General features: G+C 38.5%; 2 long non-coding RNA genes across 2 annotated transcripts; both read right to left on the bottom strand.

Annotated features, from left to right (window-relative positions):
• Positions 1–1,646: 1,646 nt before the first annotated feature.
• LOC112586474 lies at positions 1,647–3,361 on the bottom strand. Its single transcript, XR_003110914.3, has 2 exons — positions 1,994–3,361; positions 1,647–1,904 (listed from the first exon to the last, which is right to left on the bottom strand). It is a non-coding gene; the product is annotated as an uncharacterized LOC112586474 (long non-coding RNA).
• Positions 3,362–17,135: 13,774 nt separating this feature from the next.
• Positions 17,136–22,653, bottom strand: LOC112586473. The gene is made up of 3 exons (XR_003110913.2): positions 22,490–22,653; positions 18,036–18,195; positions 17,136–17,374 (listed from the first exon to the last, which is right to left on the bottom strand). It is a non-coding gene; the product is annotated as an uncharacterized LOC112586473 (long non-coding RNA).
• Between the last annotated feature and the right edge of the window lie 253 nt (positions 22,654–22,906).

The following is a 22,906-nucleotide window of genomic DNA, read 5'->3' as shown; positions in this document are numbered from 1 at the left end:
ATTATTTTTGCTTGCTTTAAGCCTGTGTCTGAAGATGGAAGGTCATTAAATATTTTGATTGTTTACATGACTATCTTTTCATAGTCTGGATTCAGCCTTCTAGAAATCAGGATCCATGATTATTTAACTTTGTGTCAATTGCCTAACGTAGTCTTTGATCCAAACGACTACTAAACATATGGATAAACTATTGAAAACACATTGTTAAGTGCTTTGAGGAATTAACAAGAAAATAAGGGTTAGCCAAGGGCAAAGTTGAAGTTAAAGCAGAAAGCAATAGATGATTTTAGAATACCAACCAAGTAAAAGTGAATCAGTCTCCAGTTTCTACTCACCTAAGGAGTGAAGCAAAACATGGCCTGATTTAGGAAGTCTAACAGGGTACCCAAGATTGATTAGCAAAATGAATATAAGCCTGCTTCCCTTGAGTTAAAATAAGGAAATTACCCATTACTAAGGGGAAAACATACAGTATAAATGCATCTACATAACATTTAAAGCATGTTAAACATATGTTTGATCATACAAACATGTGTGGCCAAACTATGGGGACAAACAAGGGAGAGATAATCTCTAAATGCACGGTAATATTTCCTCTGAGCAGAAAGAGAAAGGGACGGGAACATTTAGGGACACATGGAGACTTTAAAGAACATGGTAAAACATTTTTACAAACTGTATGGTAGATGCAGTTTTGCATCATAACATTATTCGTTGTATCTTATATATTTTAACCAAATATTCCTTGATATTTGTATAATAACGTTTGAAGAATTAGATACATATAAATGGAAGGAAATTCATAGGTCATTTTTCAAATAAAATTAAGCCTGGAGAGGTTAGCTAAAAGCTAAACAGCTTGTTAAGTCAGGATGAAGCCATTCTTTCTTTAGTAAGTGACCAAACAACTTTTAAGAGACGTCTACAAAATAGTATGATAACACTAGACAAACAAAATAATGGAATTGACCATAATCTGCTTAACACAAGTATTTAAATCAACTAATTCTTATTAAATCTCCTAAATAGCATGGCTACAATAATTTCCACTAAAATTTATACATTGTGGCTCATTTGCTGCACATTTGTAATCCCAGGTTTACTTATCCTGTTGGGGGGAAAAAACACTCATAAAAAGATGTATTCAACTATCTTATATTATCAAGCTATAATAAAATTTTAGAATTAGAAAAACAGTATCAAAAAACAGTAATAAATGTAATCCCTTTGTGTGGTTAAAAAAGAATACCCACACACAGATGTGAATACAAGTTGTTGTTGCTGTTCAGTCACGTCTCACTGACTCTTTGCAACCCCATGGACTGTAGCCCAGAAGGCTCCTCTGTCCATGAGATTTCCTAGTTAAGAATACTGAAGTGGTTTGCCATTTCCTCCTCCAAGGGATCTTCCTGACCCAGGAGTCAGACCTGTGTCTCCTGCATTGGCAGGTGGATTCTTTACCTCTGAGCCACCAGGGAAGCCCATGAGTACAAGTACAAATACATTTTTTTCTTTATGAGGAATCACAAGATTCTGGTAGATGTCATGCTATTTTACCACATTTTTTTAAAAAATGATTTTAGTCAGCCTTTGAAGCTTAAAGAAATAGGTAATAAAGGAAAACTCAAAAGGACAGATGATTCGAGTTTAAAAGGAAAACTTTACAACGTACTTTATTTTGAAGGGGCAAAGGCACGGTATGTAATACTCTTCTATGTCTGTTTATCAATTAACAGATGGATGTGCACAGTTGGTTCACTGCTCTGTACATTTGGGAAATCAAATAAAAAATTTGGAAGCCAAGCTAGAGAAGCAAATGGGAAAGGCTTAAACTGAGGGATATTGCCTGGGAGAGCCTCGTCTGGGAGCAGAAACACAGACTGTGTCCTGGAGAATTGATAACACTGCAATGAAAACATTTGAATTAGGGAGAAGCCCTCCAATAAAAGGTAGTGTTTATGGAAATAGAAGGGTGAAAATAGTAGCACTTAACTGTTTATGAAGCACTGGTTAAAAGTACTTGATTTTACTTTGCAAGCATTTTGTTTCTTAACCATAATAAACCACAACATGGTAGTGTAGAAAGCAGTACACAGGGTGCGAGGTCATGTAGGGATGTCGCCACCTGGGAAGTAAGGCCTTTTGGGCTCCACTCCAAGTCGTCTTTGTAATAATCAAGTTCATGAGATTCATCTGAAGGAATAAACGTCAGTTTGTTAATCTCAGATCGAAATGTTCTCAAAGAGGACTAAATTTGTTTTCATGCAACAGGATCAAAGTGTTTTATTAACTATAGGCATGGTGCATGACAAATTAAACGATAGTCAGGAGTTTCCTTAAGGAGTATGGATTCTAATAATTTGAATATCTAAAACATCAAGCCACATCCCACATCTCATAATAAGAATGATTTTTCTAATGAGATGGAACTAGAATCTGTAAGGATCATAACTAAGCTATCTGATAACTGTCAAAGGAATGGTTCTCAATACTGGATGCACCTTAAAATCATCTGGGTAATTTTTTTAAAGCATCAGTGTCCAGATTCCACCTCCAGAGATTTTAAGTTGGTTTGAAGTAGGCCCAGGTTGGTTTCATGTATAGATGCAGATGCAGAACCCGTAGATATGGAGGCCTGGCAGTACTTATTATTTGTGCCTCGTTACTTACTCTAGTTTCAAATCATGAACCTATATTTAAACAATACATATTGCAATAGTCTTATATATAGGGAAATACACAAAGCAGAGACAGAACTTGTTTAATGTGCAGGAAAAAAAAATTTTTTAATGGCAGACAAAATATCTATAGCTCTCTTATATAATGATTATCTGATCTGGTTCTATGAAGGCTATTCTCTACTCTGTAAAATGCAGATAGCTGATAGCAATGCAAGATGGTTATTATCTGTAGTCATGCAAATTCTGTCTGAAAGATCTACTGACTTCCTTACTCCACTATAGAAGAAGCTACTTTTATAGAAGAAGCCACTTTTACACAGTCCATTTGCCCAGTCATTTAACTATAAATGTGTCATTTTTCTACTTTTCCCTTGAACTAGTTGTTACATTTCACCAGTTTCATCATTAGGTTAAATCAAATTAACACTTGTTCATTTTTATGTCATTATAGGAAATGATTTTATCAATCTCTAAAAGTTATTTTTTAATAATATGAGAGTTTCTATTTTAATCTTTCAAATAAGAATAGTTTGCAAGAGGCATCTTGTAAAGGAACATTTGAGCTAAGAATTTTAAATTGTACCAGTTTGATGTTGTTCAATAAAAACATTTTAGATACTATGTTCTTACCAAGATACAACACAAAAAATATAAATTGAATCATTCCCAGAATCATTTTATCCTAAATACGAATAAAGTAGATATCTTATACTTTAAATAGTACATATTTCATATATTATTTTACAAAGACTTAAAAATTTTTTTAAGATTTCTTTTAGGAAAATATCAGAACCAACCACTAGGTGTCAGAGTAGCATTTGTGATGTCAAATACCAAGCCAGGCCTAATCTTGTTCATTGTTACTGCAATCAAAATACAGCTGTTCACTGGGTTCTAATTTGCAACATTTAAAATTTTTTTCCGTTATTAGGGTGACCCTATCTGTAGTTAATATTCTCAAAGAAAACCAATCTTCACAATAAAATTTTTTAAATAACACAAAAAGTTAAAAAACATTGCCTTAAACCATCTATTTGAGCTAAACTTAAATTTAAAATTATTTTTTAACATATAACAAAATTGAAATTGTATATTCATTCATTGTATATATAATATATATATATATAACTCAATATATATAACTCAATATATATAACATATAACTCAAATTGAAAGGGACTTTCCTTATCACCTAGATTAAGCTAATTCTTTTTGCTGAAACTGATTTAAAATATTATTGATCATTCATTATCCACACTCATATTAAACATTTTCACTTAGAGAAAATGCACTATCTCATGAGGCAGCATAAATATACTGTTTTCTGGTTTTTTTCTTTTAATAAATTAGAGATGTTTTAAGCAAATAGCAGGTGAAAAAATAAGTAATGTCCATTTACACTTTACTCAAAATTTTTGAAAATAACACATATGGAGTAGAACTCTGAGGTCCAAAGCTTCAGCAAAAAGAGGCCCATGACCTGAAATTCTAAAGGAGAAATCATTTCATGATCTTTCACAGTAAACAATGGAGGTAGCATCTAAAAGATGTCAGCATGTCCTGTAAGCATGTATCTGTAGTAAGTCAATATATTTCCACTTCCCACCTGAAAACAAACCCTCCCCCCCCAAAAATCCACAAAATATAGTTTCAGTGAAATTATAGACTCCATATTGGTAAAGGCTCTCAGAACCCTCTGAGTTAATTCAAAAACAAAGCAGGAATAATGGAAGTGATAAAAGAGTCCAGCTCTATCCTAAACATCTGTCTTTCTTTCATTAACATTATATCTTGGGGGTTTGTGTTCCAATTTTCATTTCCTTTTTTATTTCAATTTTTGAAAATACATCCTTTCTGTGTTATACATTGTTTGACATAACGTCAGTCTAAATCTATTACTCTTATTAATAGGAGAACGAGGGGGACTTTTCTGGGACCTCCCAGGTGGCTCAGTGGTTAAGAATCCACCTCCCAGTACAGGAGATGCAGGAGACATGGGTTCAATCCCTGGGTCAGGAAGATCCCCTGGAGTAGGAAATGGCAACCCACGCCAGTATCCCTGCCTGGAAAATTTTCAGGGACAGAAGAGTCCGGCGGGCTGCCATCCATGAGGTTGCAAAAAGTTGAACACGACTAAGCACGCACACACAAACAAAAAAGCAACATCTTCACTAAACGCAGGAACAAAATATGATGTCCACTGTATTAGTTATCTATTGCTTAGTAATAAAGTACCACAAACCTCATAGCTTACAGCAGCATACATTTATTACTGCACAAGTGTCCAGGCTTGTCTTAACTGAGTCTGCTTAAGGTCTCGCAAGGTTGCAATCGAAGTGTTTTGAGCTTAGACATTTTTTTATTTTTTGGCTGCACCCAGCAACTTGCAGGATCTTAATTTCCCAACAAGGGATGGAACCTGTGCCATCTGGAGTGGAAACAAGGAGTCCCAACTGCTAGACTCCTAGGGAATTCCTTAGACAGTTTAATTTGTTCAAATTGTAGCAAAATCACAAGCTTGTGATCCCCTTTTTTTTTAAACGATGACAAACAGAGTGGCTGCTAAGATCACTGATGCAAGTTATAATTAATCTAAGAATATTATATGTAAAGTTCCAAAACACATTCTTAACTCATGAGAGACAAATTTCAGTAAGATGATGGGTAAAATCCCTCTCTGGTTCTCTCTCTCTTTCTCTTTCTTTATCACACACACACACAATTACTTTCCTGATTATGTATACATTATGGTTGTTATTGGTGTTATTCACCTCACTACAGCATGCTGGCCCATCCTCAGTGGCTGCACTCCTGCAAATGGTACAGTTACTCTTGTTATTTTGCTGAGGACGGAGAACCAGAAGTGAGACAACTGAAAACTCCTAACATTCACTTTAAGCTCTGCCTACCGTGACTCCGCTGGAGTACAGAACATCAACATTAAGTGAGAGGACCATCCAATGTCAGCAAAAGGCACTAGTTCACCAAAACTCAACAAAATGGATACTTAAAATAGCTGAATTTTATTGTATGGAAAATATACCTGAATATATCTGCTATGAAAAAAAAAAAAAAGCAGAGTATTGGACACACAAAAATACATAAAAGAATTCTTAAAAGTCTAAGAATTTGAACATAGTGTATGTTAACAGATCAAGAAGGCAAAAGTAAGCAAAAATAAAGAACAGAAAGTTATCCACGTAGTTATATACTTCTAGCATCAAAATAACATCTCAAAATGGTGACAATACTTTTCCACCAACTTTTTAGTACTTCATGCTGTAGAGTTGCTGCTGCTGCTAAGTCACTTCAGTCGTGTCCGACTCTGTGCGACCCCAGAGACGGCAGCCCACCAGGCTCCCCCATCCCTGGGATTCTCCAGGCAAGAACACTGGAGTGTGTTGCCATTTCCTTCTCCAATGCATGAAAGTGAAAAGTGAAAGTGAAGTCGCTCAGTCGTGTCCGACTCTTAGCGACCCCATGGACTGCAGCCTACCAGGCCCCTCCATCCATGGGATTTTCCAGGCAAGAGTACTGGAGTGGGGTGCCATTGCCTTCTCCGTGCTGTAGAGTGATTGCTAGTTTTATTTATTTATTTGCTTTGTAGACTGCCACCCAGTGTGGATACTGTGGGACTGTAAATTCACCTTTGAAATTCTAAAACTTCACAAAGTATGTTAAGTTCTGGGGTTTTGTTAACGTTACAAACCACATAAATCTAAATACTAAAATGTTTTTTCAACTCAGAGCGGTCATTTTCTTTTGTGTTAAATGGAAACTGCCACTTTGTCCACTCTGTCCTTCATTGCTGTTGTTGTTTAGCCACCAAGTTGTGTCCAACTCTTCGTGATCCCATGGACTGTAGCCCTCCATGCTCCTCTGTCCATGCGTTTTCCCAGCAAGACTACTGGACTGGGTAGCCATACCTTTCTCCAGGGGAATCTCCTGACCCAAAGATTGAATCCATGTCTCTTGTGTCACCTGCATAGGCAGGCAAATTCTTTACCACTGAGCCACCAGGGTCATTGCTGTGCCTTCTAATATATGCATACCTCATTCTCTGGATCTGTATCCTAATTTTTCTTCTATTATTTTCACCTCTTTATTCTTTTTCCTACGCTCTTTGAAAATTTCTTACTGATATCTTCTACTTTGTATCCAATATGGTATCAACTGTTTCCATTGCACTTTAGAAAACAACTCTGGCTAAGACCCTGATGTTGGGAAAGACTGAAGGCAGGAGGAGAAGGGGAAAACAGAGAATGAGATGGTTAGATGGCATCACCGACTCAATGGACATGAGTTTGGGTAAACTCTGGGAGTTGGTGATAGACAGGGAGGCCTGGCATGCGGGAGTTCATGGGATCGCCAAGAGTCTGACATGACTGAGCGACTGAACTGAACTGATTCTGGTTTTCATGTCCTATATAGTATATCAGTAATGATCTCTCAGACTAACTTTGTTTCAGACTGAGATATTTGCTCTAATTCCTCATAAAAATCTCATATTGTGAACGGCAGTATCTTTTTCAGTGTCTCACAATTGCTTTTGCTTTTTCTGAACTGGCATCAAGAGGTCTGGGCTGGCTTTTTGTTAGAATCTGTAATCTGTAACCTCTCAGACAGGGCAGGATCCCTTTTGAATCTTCCAGGTCCATACAAAGGGAAAGGTGATCCTTTGCCATCCTTGTTAAAGGAAAGCATTCGATATAATGAGAAGCAAAGAACATTGCCACTGTTTCTTTCATGAGTTTAGTAAAGCCTAAAATTAGTCTGGGATGTGATTTCAGCATTTGCCTCGTACAGTTGTCCTCGTTCACAGCTAGTGAAGCAGGCCTCCCACGTTTCTCTCAGAGGGCCACCTGCACCGATGCACGCATTCCTGCATCAAAAGGTCTGCAAGACTGCTGGGTTAGGTGTGTCTTATCTCCAGAACAAGAAGGTGGAGGAAAGGAAGATGAAAGCCCCTTATTTCCTACTTGACCAGAGTATTTCTAATAAGTAGGTGCTTTAAAAAAGGTTACGAATGCTCCATTTGAGCATCCCATAATGCTGTTAAAGAAGCATGGGATAAATTCTCCTTCATATTGGGAGAGTCAAACCCCTTTCATTTTGCTTTATAAAGATATAGGTTGAATCCCCTTGTACATACTAGACCAGAACCAGACAGAGCAAGGGGATTTTGGAGCCCAGTGAAAAGCTACTGGCATTGCAGTATCTCCTATAATCTGAACCAGGATTGAATTCGAGCATCATAAAGCAGGTCACATGTGGGGATTTCACGACTTCCACCAGTCTACTGGAAGACAGGCTTTACTATTTACCAGATACTCTGTTCCAGAGTCAGTGACCTGTCTGACATACCTCTAGCTGCCCAATCTGGAGGTCAGTGTGGAACACTGATGTAGTCAAGGGTATTTATTCACAATCAGAAAACAACTAATCCACCTGCTCATGACATACATATGTCATATGGCCTCCTTATTTTTGCTAGATTTATATGTAAAGAAATTAATTTTAAGGACCAAGTAATGAAATGTGCCTTATATTGTGCTTAATAAAGTCAGGGCACATTTTAAGGCCTTATGAAATATTTATTTGTTAAACTACATGTGGAAAACAGTTGTTTTCCATTTGAGTCCAGCTGTTTCTTCTTCTTCTTTCTTCTTCCCTCCACCCCATTCATTCTGTCTCTCTCTCAATCTCTCTTCCTTTCTGTCTCTTTTTCTCTCTGGCTTGGAAAAATATCTCAGTGATACACTTGCCATAGAATTATAAAATGTTCTATACCCGTATATATGTATGTATACATATATATATAGTAAATAGAAACAAATGACAGAATTAAGTCTATCATATTCTGTAACTTCTAATATTTAGTATGGTAAGATTTTCCATGTAAATCACTATATGAAGATGGCTTGGAGACATTTTCTAAGGGAAAGTTCAGTAGGTCTCTATTAGTAATACAAACCAAATATACCTGGAATTATTTTAATAAAAATTTGAAGAACAAAATATAGCAGTTCAAATCAGATAGATAAGTTTGTCCCTTTGACCTGTATAGTACAATTGTAATAATTAATACAAAAGAAAACTATGGGAGTTATGAGATCTGCTGGAGAAAAAAGATCTAATCTGTAAGAATTATCAACATCATTATCAACAAAGTTGTATTTGAGATTTGGTCTGAAAATAAATGGTTTGTAAGTGTGGGGTGGGTAGGATAGAAATGCCAAATGATACATACTGTACATGCAAAATCTTCAAGGCAGAAAGAGGCAGTGTAGGTTCTAAACAGCAAGACAAGCCAGTGTGCCTAAGGAATAGTGAAGGAGAGAGAGAGAAGGTAAGAATTTGAGATAGACTTGGAAAAAATGTCACCCTTAGTCTGGATGCATTGGATATGGTGGTGTTCAGAAGAGACAGGTATTGAGGATGATTCCTGAATTTCTAACTTGGCGAATAGTTGGATGATCATGTAGTTTGCTTTGAAAAAGAACACCAAAATGATCCCAGGCTTACAATGGAGGAGGGAGGGAAACTTCTCTTTCAGGTATGATTATTTTCATTTGCCTGTTGAAGCTCTTAGTGGTTACATTGGGAGCTCAGGGAAGACATGTGATGGGCATATAATTTAAGGGCAGCTCTACAGATAACAATTTTCAGATGCCAAGGAGTAAAAACAGCCAAAGGAAGGAAGCCTTTCTAGATGCAGAAAGTGATTAACAGTCCCAATTTCATCTAACATATCAGATGGAATAATGACTGAAATATATCCCTTTGAATTATCTGTATGAAGGTCAGTGGCGCATACAGACTAAATTACTTCAAGCTCTAAACCATGCCAGTCAGGGGATGGGGTGGTGGTCTGGGAGCAGCCATATCATGTGACATTCCTTACTGACTGACCTCCACCTCAGGGCAGTTAAACACCTTATTTCTCACTGCCCTTAACTATCAATGCTCCTCAGAAATACTGCCATTCATTCAAGCCGTCATCCAAATTCTTCCCCTCAATGCACCTTGTCACTTTGTGTTTTAATTGACAAAAGTCACCACTTTTAATGTGTATTGTGAATTTAAAAAAAATTTTTTTTAAAAACAACACAGGAAAAAAAAATGTGTATTGTGATTTCTGTACATCCTTATCTCTCTCTATAGAGACATTAAGACAAAGACCATATTTTGTTCATCTTTGCTTCCACAATGACCTGCACATGGGGAGCAAATGTGTTTACTTGTATTTTCTTAATTTTCTGTTACTCATGCGTTTCTTCCCAATGGATTTTTCATTATCCTGTTCCTCTTTTTTATATGTGTCTCTAAAGGAAGCTGACAAGATGTTTCCGAATGTGCTTTGCCAGGTGTTGGCACATTTGTGGGATCACCATGGATACAAGTTCTGCTCCTCAATTTTTAAGTCAAGAATCTCAATTTCACCAGTTATCTAACGGTAGCCAAGTTCTATTTACAACACCCAAGCTTACCAAGTTTAGAATATACATACGTACACACTTACTCTAAAGGTGATATCCATTCATATGTTATATTTTGCCAATTAAAGAATACTTTGCATGATTTTGAAATAGAAAAAAATTAAACACACTAATATTCATCTTTTACATGACTTCCATATTTGATATTTTGAAAAAGGAAAGAGAAGTAAAAGAGAAGCAAAAGGCTATGTGATGAAGTGGGAAGAATGTGGTGTTTTTGAAATCAAACAGCCCAGAGTACCAATTTCAACTATACTTCTCATAACCTTATTTCTCCATGAACCAGAGATGACAAAGCCTACTAAATAGAGTTATTATGAGAATCAAGAAATGAATTTATGAAAAGTTCCTAGAATGCTACCTATAACATTATATAAAATATAAGTTTTGATTCTATTTCTTTTTTATCTCAATACATCATATTTTTTGGCCCAATTCTTTATTTATATGAGGAAATATATATTTTTTAGTCTTTTTATGTTATTTTTCAGCTTCAGCACTATTTTATTTATCAGCATTTTCTAGAATGATTGAAAAAAGAGATTCTGGAGACTCTGGACTAACTGGAAGGCAAACATTACCTTCTACATTCCAAATCAAATGTATATACACACCAATTGATCCAACCTGACTTCCAAGCTCAGATCATCAAAGTGAAAGTCGCTCAGTCATGTCCGATTCTTTGCAACCCTTTGGACTATACAGTCCATGGAATGCTCCAGGCTAGAATATTTGAGTGGGTCACTTCAGTTCAGTTGCTCAGTCGTGTCCAACTCTGCGATCCCATGAATTGCAGCACAGCTGCCCTCTGTGGGGTCACACAGAGTCAGACACAACTGAAGTGACTTAGCAGCAGCAGCAGCAGGCCTCCCTGTCCATCACCAACTCCCGGAGTTTACTCAAATTCATGTCCATTGAGTTGGTGATGCCATCCAGCCATCTCATCCTCTGTCCTCCCCTTCTCCTCCTGCCCTCAATCCCTCCCAGCAGGAGTCTTTTCCAGTGAGTCAACTCTTCGCATGAGGTGGCCAAAGTATCGGAGTTTCACCTTTAGCATAAGTCCTTCCAATGAACACCCAGGACTGATCTCCTTTAGGATGGACTGGTTGTATCTCCTTGCAGTCCAAGGGACTCTCAAGAGTCTTCTCCAACACCACAGTTCAAAAGCATCAATTCTTCACGCTCAGCTTTCTTCACAGTCCAACTCTCACATTCATACATGACCACTGGAAAACCATAGCCTTGACTAGACGGACCTTTGTTGGCAAAGTAATGTCTCTGCTTTTGAATATGCTATCAAGATTGGTCATAAATTTCCTTCCAAGGAGTAAGCGTCTTTTAATTTCATGGCTGCAGTCACCATCTGCAGTGATTTTGGAGCCCAAAAAAATAAAGTCTGACACTGTTTCCACTGTTTCCCCAGCTATTTCCCATGAAGTGATGGGACCAGATGCCATGATCTTCGTTTTCTGAATGTTGAGCTTTAAGCCAACTTTTTCACTCTCCTCTTTCACTTTCATCAAGACGCTTTTTAGTTCCTCTTCACTTTCTGCCATAGGGTGGTGTCATCTGCATATCTGAGGTTATTGATATTTCTCCCAGCAATCTTGATTCCAGCTTGTGCTTCTTCCAGCCCAGCGTTTCTCATGATGTACTCTGCATAGAAGTTAAATAAGCAGGGTGACAATATACAGCCTTGACGTCCTCCTTTTCCTATTTGGAATCAGTCTGTTGTTCCATGTCCAGTTACAACTGTTGCTTCCTGACCTGCATAAGTTTCTCAAGAGGCAGGTCAGGTGGTCTGGTATTCCCAGCTCTTGAAGAATTTTCCACAGTTTATTGTGATCCACACAGTCAAAGGCTTTCACATAGTCAGTAAAGCAGAAGTAGATGTTTTTCTGGAACTCTCTTGCTTTTTCCATGATCCATCGGATGGTGGCAATTTGATCTCTGGTTCCTCTGCCTTTTCTAAAACCAGCTTGAACAACTGGAAGTTCACAGTTCACATATTGCTGAAGCCTGGCTTGGAGAATTTTGAGCATTACTTTACTAGCGTGTGAGATGAGTGCAATTGTGCGGTAGTTTGAGCATTCTTTGGCATTGCCTTTCTTTGGGATTGGAATGAAAACTGACCTTTTCCAGTCCTGTGGGCACTGCCCAGTTTTCCAAATTTGCTGGCATACTGAGTGCAGCGCTTTCACAGCATCATCTTTTAGGATTTGAAATAGCTCAACTGGCATTCCATCACCTCCACTAGCTTTGTTCATAGTGATGCTTCCTAAGGCCCACCTGACTTCACATTCCAGGATGTCTGGCTCTGGGTGAGTGATCACACCATCATGATTATCTTGGTTTTGAAGATCTTTTTTGTACAGTTCCTCAGTGTATTCTTGCACCTCTTCTTAATATCTTCTGCTTCTTTTAGGTCCATACCATTTCTTTATCGAGCCCATCTTTGCATGAAATGTCCCCTTGGTATCTCTAATTTTCTTGAAGAGATCTCTAGTCTTTCCCATTCTGTTGTTTTCCTCTATTTCTTTGCATTGGTCGGTGAGAAAGGCTTTCTTATCTCTCCTTGCTATTCTTTGGAACTCTGTATTCAGATGCTTATATCTTTCCTTTTCTCCTTTGCTTTTTGCTTCTCTTCTTTTCACAGCTATTTGTAAGGCCTCCCAGACAGCCATTTTGCTTTTTTGCATTCCTTTTCCATGGGGATGGTCTTGATCCCTGTCTCCTGTACAATGTCATGAACCTCCGTCCATAGTTCATCAGGCACTCTATCTAACAGATCTAGGCCCTTAAATCTATTTCTCACTTCCACTGTATAATCATAAGGGATTTGATTTAGGTCATACCTGAATGGTCTAGTGGTTTTCCCTACTTTCTTCAATTTAAGTCTGAACTTGGCAATAAGGATTTCATGATTTGATCCACAGTCAGCTCCTGGTCTTATTTTTGCTGACTGTATAGAGCTTCTCCATCTTTGGCTGCAAAGAATATAATCAGTCTGATTTCGGTGTTGACCATCTGCTGATGTCCATGTGTAGAGTCTATTCTTGTGTTGTTGAAAGAGGGTATTTGCTATGACCAGTGCGTTCTCTTGGCAAAACTCTATTAGTCTTTTCCCTGCTTCATTCCATATTCCAAGGCCAAATTTGCCTGTTCATTGGAAGGAATGATGCTAAAGCTGAAACTCCAGTACTTTGGCCACCTCATGCGAATAGTTGACTCATTGGAAAAGACTCTGATGCTGGGAGGGATTGGGGGCAGGAGGAGAAGGGGATGACAGAGGATGAGATGGCTGGATGGCATCACTAACTCGATGGACATGAGTCTGAGTGAACTCCGGGAGTTGGTGATGGACAGGGAGGCCTGGCGTGCTGCGATTCATGGGGTCACACAGAGTCGGACACGACTGAGCGACTGATCTGATGTGATCTGATGCTAAGTCACTTCAGTTGTGTCCGACTCTGTGCGACCCCATAGACGGCAGCCCACCAGGCTACGCCGTCCCTGGGATTCTCCAGGCAAAAACACTGGAGTGGGTTGCCATTTCCTTCTCCAATGAATGAAATTGAAAAGTGAAAGTGAAGTTCCTCTTCAGTATCCTATCATTTTGCCTTTTCATACTGTTCATGGGGTTCTCAAGGCAAGAATACAGTCGTGTCCGACTCTTAGCGATCCCATGGATTGCAGCCTAACAGGCTCCTCCGTCCATGGGATTTTCCAGGCAAGAGTACTGGAGTGGGGTGCCATTGCCTTCTCCGAAATTTGCCTGTTACCCCAGGTGTTTCTTGACTTCCTACTTTGGCATTCCAGTCCCCTATAATGAAAAGGACATCTTTTTGGGGTGTTAGTTCTAAAAGGTCTTGTAGGTCTTCATAGAACCATTCAACTTCAGGTTCTTCAGCATTCCTGGTTGGGGCATAGGCTTGGATTACTATGATATTGAATGGTTTGTGTTGGAAACCTAGAGAGATCATTCTGTTGTTTTTGAGATTGCATCCAAGTACCGCATTTCGGACTCTTTTGTTGACCATGATGGCTACTCCATTCCACAGTAGTAGGTATAGTGGTCATCTGAGTTAAATTCCCCATTCCAGTCCATTTTAGTTCACTGATTCCTAGAATGTCAGCGTTCACTCTTGCCATCTCCTGTTTGACCAGTTCCAATTTGCCTTGATTCATGGACCTAACATTCCAGGTTCCTATGCCATGAAATTAAAAGACACTTACTCCTTGGAAGAAAAGTTATGACCAATCTAGATAGCATATTTTGCCATTACTTTGCCAAAATGTTGGCAAAGTGTTGGCAAATTACTTGGCCAAAATGTTGGCAAAATTACTTTGCTGTTACTTTGCCAACAAAGGTCCGTCTAGTCAAGGCTGTGGTTTTTCCAGTGTCATGTATGGATATGAAAGTTGGACTGTGAAGAAAGCTGAGCACCGAAGAATTGATGCTTTTGACTGTGGTGTTGGAGAAGGCTCTTGAGAATCCCTTGGACTGTAAGGAGATCCAACCAGTCCATTCTAAAGGAGATCAGCCCTGGGTGTTCTTTTGAAGGAATGATGCTAAAGCTGAAACTCCAGTACTTTGGCCACCTCATGCGAAGAGTTGATTCATTAGAAAAGACTCTGATGCTGAAAGGGATTGGGGGCAGGAGGAGAAGGGGATGACAGAGGATGAGATGGCTGGATGGCATCACCGACTCAATGGACGTGAGTTTGAGTGAACTCCGGGAGTTGGTGATGGACAGGGAGGTCTGGCATGGTGCAGTTCATGGGGTCGCAAAGAGTTGGACACGACTTAGCGACTGAACTGAAGTGATGCAATATTGCTCTTTACAGCATTGGACTTTGCTTCTATCACCAGTCACATCCACAACTGGGTATTGTTTTTGCTTTGGCTCCATCCCTTCATTCTTTCTGGAGTTATTTCTCCACTGATCTCCAGTAGCATATTGGGCACCTACTGACCTGGGTAGTTCCTCTTTCAGTATCCTATCATTTTGCCTTTTCATACTGTTCATGGGGTTCTCAAGGCAAGAATACTGAAGTGGTTTGCCATTCCCTTCTCCAGTGGACCACATTCTGTCTGACCTCTCCACCATGACCCACCCATCTTGGGTAGCCCCACACGGCATGGCTTAGTTTTATTGAGTTAGACAAGGCTGTGGTCCCTTGTGGCTCAGATGGTAAACTATCTGCCTACAGTGCAGAAGACCCAGGTTCGATCCCTGGGTCGGGAAGGTCCTCTGGAGAAGGAAATGGCAATCCACTCTAGTACTCTTGCCTGGAAAATCCCATGGATGGAGGAGAGTGGTAGGCTACAGTCCATGGGGTCACAAACAGTCAGACATGACTGAGCAACTTCACTTCACTTGGTGGTCCGTGTGATCAGATTGACTAATTTTCTCTGATTATGGTTTCAGTGTGTCTGCTCTCTGATGCCCTCTCTTAACACCTATCGTCTTACTTGGGTTTCTCTTACCTTGGACGTGGGGTATCTCTTCACGGCTGCTCCAGCAAAGCGCAGCCGCTGCTCCTTACCTTGGATGAAGGGTATCTCCTCATGGCCGCCCTCCTGAGCTTGAACATGGAGTAGCTCCTCTCGGCCCTCCTGTGCCCGCGCAGCCGCCGTAGCCATGCCCTTCTCCAGGGGATCTTCCCAATCCAGGGATCAAATCTAGGTCTCCGCATTGCAGGTGGATTCTTTACCTATTGAGCCATAAAGGAAGCCCAAGTATACTGGAGTGGCCTATCCCTTCTCCAGTGGATCTTCCTGTCCCAGGAATCAAACCGGGGTCTCCTGCATTTCAGGCAGATTCTTTACGAACTGAATTATGAGGGAAGCCCAGATCATCAAAGCATGTTAGAATATTCAGAGGTTAACTCTGGGTGAGAAAACTATGTATGCAAATCAATATTCTAGACTCTTTTTACATAGAGAGGCAGAATTGGGGAGCATATGGTTATAGAAGATATATTAACATGAATCTCTTAGGCTCTGAGTTTTGCTCGCCTACTGTGATGTTTAATTTTTTGTGTAAAACTGACTGGGCCACTGGATGTTCAGACAGTTGATCAGACATCCTAAGGGTGTTTCTGACGAGATTAACATTTGAATTGGCAGGAGTGAGTAAAGGACCTTGCCCTCCTTAATGTGGGTGTGTCTCAGTTAGTCATCTGAGAGCCTGAATAGAACAACATCTGAGCCACTAGGGCCCTTAAGCTGGAACAGCAGTCTTTTCCCACCTTCAGACTCAGCCTGAAACATTGACTCTCCCTAAGTCTCCGTCCTGCAGCTTTCTTTTCTGGGTCTCCAGCTTGCTAACTGTAGATCTTGGAACTTGTCAGTCTCTATAATCATGTATACCAATTCCTTATAACAAATCTCTATGCATAGATAGATATACATAAGATATATGTATATGTTTGCTTATGTATATCTAAATCTACATATAGGTCCTCCTGGTTTTGTTTCTTTGGACAACCCTAACACACCTATCTTAGAGAAACTGGGAGAAAGATCCTGGCGAGGGTTTTCCCTTTAGCACAGCTATATGATCAATCTTACTGTAGGTTATCTTCAATATCTACTGTTCACAGTGTCTCCAGCTATCTTGATTGCTGTAGCATGGTAAAAAGTATACACTTGCTATAAGTATTTAGAAGCCTTGAACAGGTTTTGAATATGTTCTGAGATACTCACGTAAACAGATTTCTGAATTGTTTCTGCAAAAATATATATTGCAGATTTTTTTCTTCTTAACATATTTAGTAGTAACTTGATTCTTTTTTTTTTTACATTTTTAAGGAAATGTTTAATCCATCCTGAGAGTATTTATTAAAGACACTGTAGAAACTAATGCATGCTTTTTGAAATTCAGTGATTTTTGAAATGTCTCTCCAAGTTCTCTTACTCTCTGCACACCTGGGCTCACAATACTTGTACCTTCTGTAAATGTTTAGATGAAAAAAGGACCATCATATTTTATTTAGAATTAACATATTAATCAGATTTTATTGAAAATAGTTTGAATTTTAGTCAACCAGCTGCTGTCAACATCTGCATACTTTTTTTGTCCAGGTAGCTTATTTTCTGTTGAATTCTTTTTTTCTACAGAAAGAGAATAAAATTCTTTCTGTGGTTCATTTTGCACAATCTTGTGGAGTTTTAGCAACAAATGAGCTCTAGAAGCAAAATAAATTAAGACAACTGTTCATTATTATACATATAGGATTCAAAAAATAATACAATCCTTATTATAGAATTAACTTTCTGATGTGAATCTTCTAATAGGACTGGATAAATGACAAACTTAAAAAATAAATTGTTTCTTTCCCTTATGTTTAAGGAAAACAAATAAATGTCTATTTGTCTTTATTAACAAGTAATTTTCAAGAAAACTAAAATCATGATTGTCATACAGGTGTAAAACTGTATGATACATTAATACCTGTATGATACATTAATACCTCTATTAAGGATGTTATTTTATTCATAGCTGATGATAGAACCAGGCAGATGTTACAACTCATTTAGATGAGAATCCAAAGCTTAGACACATTTATACATCAGGAATGCTGAAGTGAATATGCAGAAAAATATAAAACTAGTTTTCTATGAAAGGGAAAAGAGAAAGTTCAGCTCAACGTCTATCAGAGAGGAAAGAATGTGCATGCAAAACAAGAATTATTTTGCATCATTGTCAGCTAATATTTACACAGTTGCAAAATAGCTTCCATAGAATCAAAATGAAATAACCCAAAAAGGTACCCTCTAGGATCTGGACAATCCATAGTTTTCCACTAAAGCATACACTTTTCTTTACATTCGAAAGTGTAAACTTACCACGCTGCCCATAGCTGTTGATGAGCAAAGCTCTTGACATTTAAATCTGTTTTGATTGTTTCGACATATACCAATCAGGAATTTCACAGAGCTTCAGAGGAACCCGTCGTCTAAAGTCTCATTCATCCGTTTCAGCCTGAGGAGTGCAGCAATTTAAAGACTTGGAATAAGTGTAAAAAGAGAAAGACAGAAAAAAAAGAAAAAAGAAAGGAGATAATCTTGTGAGGTTGGACTTGTAGAAAGGGTAGGGGTATCTGATGAGAACTGGTTGCAGACAAACAGAAGGGAGGGAGATGATTGTACTTTATCATTTCCTTAGCTCTCATAAATTAATTCAGTATTCTAAAAATTAAAAAAATAAATAAGGGCTTAATTATTTAGCACAATTATATTCCTATAAGAATCTATTACTTCTGTACTCAGTAGTCTATAATTTTTTTTTAATTGTGGTAAAATATACTTAATGATCTCTAAAAGAGGGCATAGCAGTCCACTCCAGTATTCTTGGCTGGAGAACCCCATAGAGAGAGGAGCCTGGTGGGCTAAAGTCCATGGGGTCACAAAGAGTCGGACACAACTGAGCGATTAAGCACAGCACAGAATAACAATTTACCACTTCAGTCATTTTTGACTATACAACTCAGTGGCACTAAACACATTACCATTGCTGTGCAGCCCTCGCCCAGTCACACATTTTCATCCCAGATGCCTGTGGACTGCTTCTCAGAGGAAACAAGGTAGGGAAGAGGAAGGAGCTATAATATGATTGACATAAAGAAATCTTCTCCTTGTCAACATGTATATTTTAAAAATCCATCATTTATACATTAATAATTATATCCATGAAATTTTCTATATCCACTAAAATTGACCCCCCACAAATCTGAAACTTTGAAAAATTATGACAGACCTGAGATCTGAGACTTGTGTGCAAGTGAAAGTTCCTCCACCTTTTAAAAGACATGCCAACATGTCTTTGGTCTACTAATGGAAGTGAAGTGAAAGTCGCTCAGTCATGTCAGACTCTTTGGGCCCCATGGACGTCCATGGAATTCTCTAGGCCAAAATACTGGAGTGGGTAGCCGTTCCCTTCTTAGGAGATCTTCCCAACCCAGGGATCAAACCCAGGTCTCCCACATTGCAGGCGGATTCTTTACCAGCTGAGCCACAGGGAAGCCCAAGAATACTAGAGTGGGTAGCCTGTCCCTTCTCCAGTGGATCTTCCTGACCCAGGAATCAAACTGGAATCTCCTGCATTGCAGGCAGATTCTTTACCTATCAGGTTTCCCTGATTCTTGAGCTATCAGGGAAACCCAATTAATATAAGAGGATGAGCATATTACTATACGATAACAAAAAGTAGCTAAGACTCCATAACAAAAGAGAGTGTCTGTGTATAACATCAGCCTTAGTGCCATTTCCTACAAACCTAAGCAGAATCACAGTTAGGACCTGACATCATGCCTATGGGGTTTCCTACTTACAGTTTCTTCAATATGAGTAAATCATTTTACCAGTTCCTAGGTGATTTCCCCAGTTTAATTCTCTGTTACCTTATTGCAGCCCACTACTTATGAAGCCACTTATAATTGGATTCATAAAATTCTTTTAAAACAACTAATAATAATACTAACTCTTACTTAAATAATATGCTAAACAGTCTCACAACTTATTGAGCATGCAGTATATTAATAATGTATAGATAATGAAGTTGACCCCTGGATTGGTTAAGTAATCGACATTTGTCATGAAGCTGTTAAGGGTTTGAATTTTATTTGATTAAAATGTTTTTGTTTCTTCACTCTGGCTTTTATAAAATATTGCAGATGGACACTGATTAGATGTGAGAACCCAGAAATAAAATTTAAGAGTTCAGGCCTTAGGTAGCTCAGTTGTGTGTAGAGTCAAACATGTTTACTCAGGTACCTGATGGATCTGGACTAGGAAAATTGTAGTTTTAGAATTTTATAAGCAGTTTTGCCCTTCACCATAGATACTTAAATATCTTATTTTTTTTTTTTTTTTTTTTTGGTGCTCAGCATTCAGGACCTTAGTTCCCTGAGCAGGGATCAAACCCATGCCCCCAGCAGTAGAAGCTCAGAGTCTTAACCACTGGTCTGCCAGGAAAGTCCTGATATTTAAATATCTTTCAGTTCAGTTCAGTTGCTCAGTCTGAGTCTTTGCGACCCCATGGACTGCAGCACACCAGGCCTCCCTGTCCATATCACCAGCTCCCGGAGTTTACTCAAACTCACATCCGTTGAGTCGGTGATGCCATTCAACCATCTGATCCTCTGTTGTCCCCTTCTCCTTCCACCTTCAATCTCTCCCAGCATCAGGGTCTTTTCAAATGGGTCAGTTCTTTGTATCAGGTGGCCAAATATTGGAGTTTCAGCTTCAGCATCAGTCCTTCTAATGAACATTCAGGACTGAATTCCTTTAGGATGGACTGGTTGGATCTCCTTGCAGTCCAAAGGACTCTCAAGAGTCTTCTCCAACACCACAGTTCAAAACCATCAATTCTTCAGCACTCAGCTTTCTTTATAGTCCAACTCTCACATCCGTGCATGACTACTGGAAAAACTATAGCTTTGACTAGATGGACCTTTTTTAGTAAAAAGTCCAAACTTTGTTGAACCTTTGTTGGTTGCTTTTTAATATGCTATCTTAAGTTATAAGATTAGTGTCATTAAAGACTTGATAACCTCAGTTTTGGATGTGTAATGCATGTTGTTTTATGTGTCTTGATCAGTTCACAATGGTGGGAGTACATACCTGGAAGGAAGAGGACAGACCTACTGCTAGTCACCCCAGGGCATCCCATGCCCTGGACTCTAGTCCAAAGGGCATTTGGGCCTAAGTTTGTACCATGTAGAAATGCTAGCAGCTTCATGTGGGTGGGAACTGACCCTCAGTCTGTGTAGGGACTCTGCATGTAGCTTTTGTCCCTTGGGTTCTAAGACTCACTAATATTGCTAAAGAGTGTTCATTCCAGCTGATGTTCTCAGGCTATTACTAAGTCTTCTATAAAACTTGGTTAAGTTTCAGAGTCCAGTTTTAGTTATACTATGGGGAGCAAACAAAGGTGCTTCTTTTCAGAAAGACAGAATGGGAATGTCTACAGAGACCACCATCAAATTTTGGCTGTCCCTGCAGAGAAGTCAATCACAGCTTTTATGTGCTTCTTTCATTTGTATATTTTGTGACAGTTATTCACTTATGCTTGTCTATTTAAATCTTTATTACCATTCTCCCCTGACCAGACTGTAAGGTCCTTGAAATAAGGAACCATTCATGTCTGGTTTGCCTAGCACAGTGACCAGTACAGAAGAGATGCTTAAAAAAAAAGAAAAAATCTTAAATGAGTGAAGCAGTTTTATTTACAGCAGAGATGGCAGTAAGATGACAAGAAATCAGCTAGAGGGAGAGAAGAAATCTCAATTTAAAATCAAGTTTGTTTAATTTTGGAACTGAAATGGAAAAATGCCCATAGGGATTTCAATTACCAAAAGCAAAATGAAATCAAGTCACATATCAGTATAAGTTCACAGGCACGTGCAAGGAAGGGCATAGTTCCACTGAGTAGATTTAAAGGGGTGGTGGGAGTTCCAGTGATAATGTTGCTTTATGATTACATTGCTTGAAATAGGACAGTTCATGGTGCTTATGATAAACATGCATATGTGTGAGCCAAAAAAGTTCTTATTCCTCATAATATATACTTATTCTTAAGTCATGGGCCATGTTAGTCATCATAATTAGTACATATTATGAACTTGGTGATTTAAGATAATACATGTAATTTTAGGTTTAAAGGAAGAGACTTGTCCAGAAAGACAAACACCATATGATATCACTTATATGTGGAATCTAAAATATGACACAATTGAACCTATCTATGAAACAGAAACATACTCACAGAGGGACATTGAGAACAGACTTGTGATTGCCAAAGGGAGAAAGGGGTGGAGTGGGAGGTTGGGGTTTGCCAGATGTAAGTTTTTATATACACAATGGATGAACAACAAGGTCCTACTGTGTAGCACAGAGAACTATGTTCAGTATTCTACAATAAAGAATAATGGAAAAGAATATTTTAAAAAGTTTGTGTGTATATATATATGTGTGTGTGTGAGTATATATATATGTATATACATAATGTTTAAATGAATCACTTTGCTATACAGCAGAAATTAGCATTGTAAATCAACTATATTTCAATAAAACAATAAAAAAAGGAAAGGACTTTCAGGAGGCTTTCCACTCTAAGTATGAGATAATTACTAAAATTCATTATTCCACGGTTTTGAAGACTGGAGTTATATTGTAGCTATTTCTGTACTTTAAAGCAAACTGGAAATACTTTGCAGTCTTATTTATTTCTGGCTGCTATAATAAAACAAAACAAAAATGGACACTGGGTGGCTTATAAATAATAGATATTTATTTCTTACATTTCTGAAGGTTGGAAGTCCAAGATCAAGGTGCCAGCATGATGGGGTTCTGATGGGGGCCCTCTTCTGGGTTGCAGACTGCTGACTTCTCTTGTATCTTCACCTGGGGAAGTGGGCAGTAAACTCTCTAGGGACTCTTTTATAAGAAAGAGCACAGTCCCCTTCATGAGGATTCCACCCTTATGACTTAATAATCTCCCCAAAATATCTCCAGATACCATCACCTTGGGGGTTAAGATTTCAACATAAGAATTTGGGGCTGGACACAAGCATTCACATTATAGCACTTGCTGCTGTCAAATAGGAGGGTTGCAAAAGCAAAAAGAATCAGAGCAATTTAAAATAGTCAACAATATTTCACAACCCAGTTAAGAGCCTTCTTGATGTTTCATCAGTAATAGAGTCAGTCAACAAAAA

The sequence above is a fragment of the Bubalus bubalis genome, chromosome 8, assembly GCF_019923935.1.
Source record: "Bubalus bubalis isolate 160015118507 breed Murrah chromosome 8, NDDB_SH_1, whole genome shotgun sequence".
Taxonomy (NCBI): Eukaryota; Metazoa; Chordata; class Mammalia; order Artiodactyla; family Bovidae; genus Bubalus; species Bubalus bubalis.
Note: the sequence above shows the minus strand (reverse complement) of the source record. Positions and strands in the feature narration are given on the sequence as shown.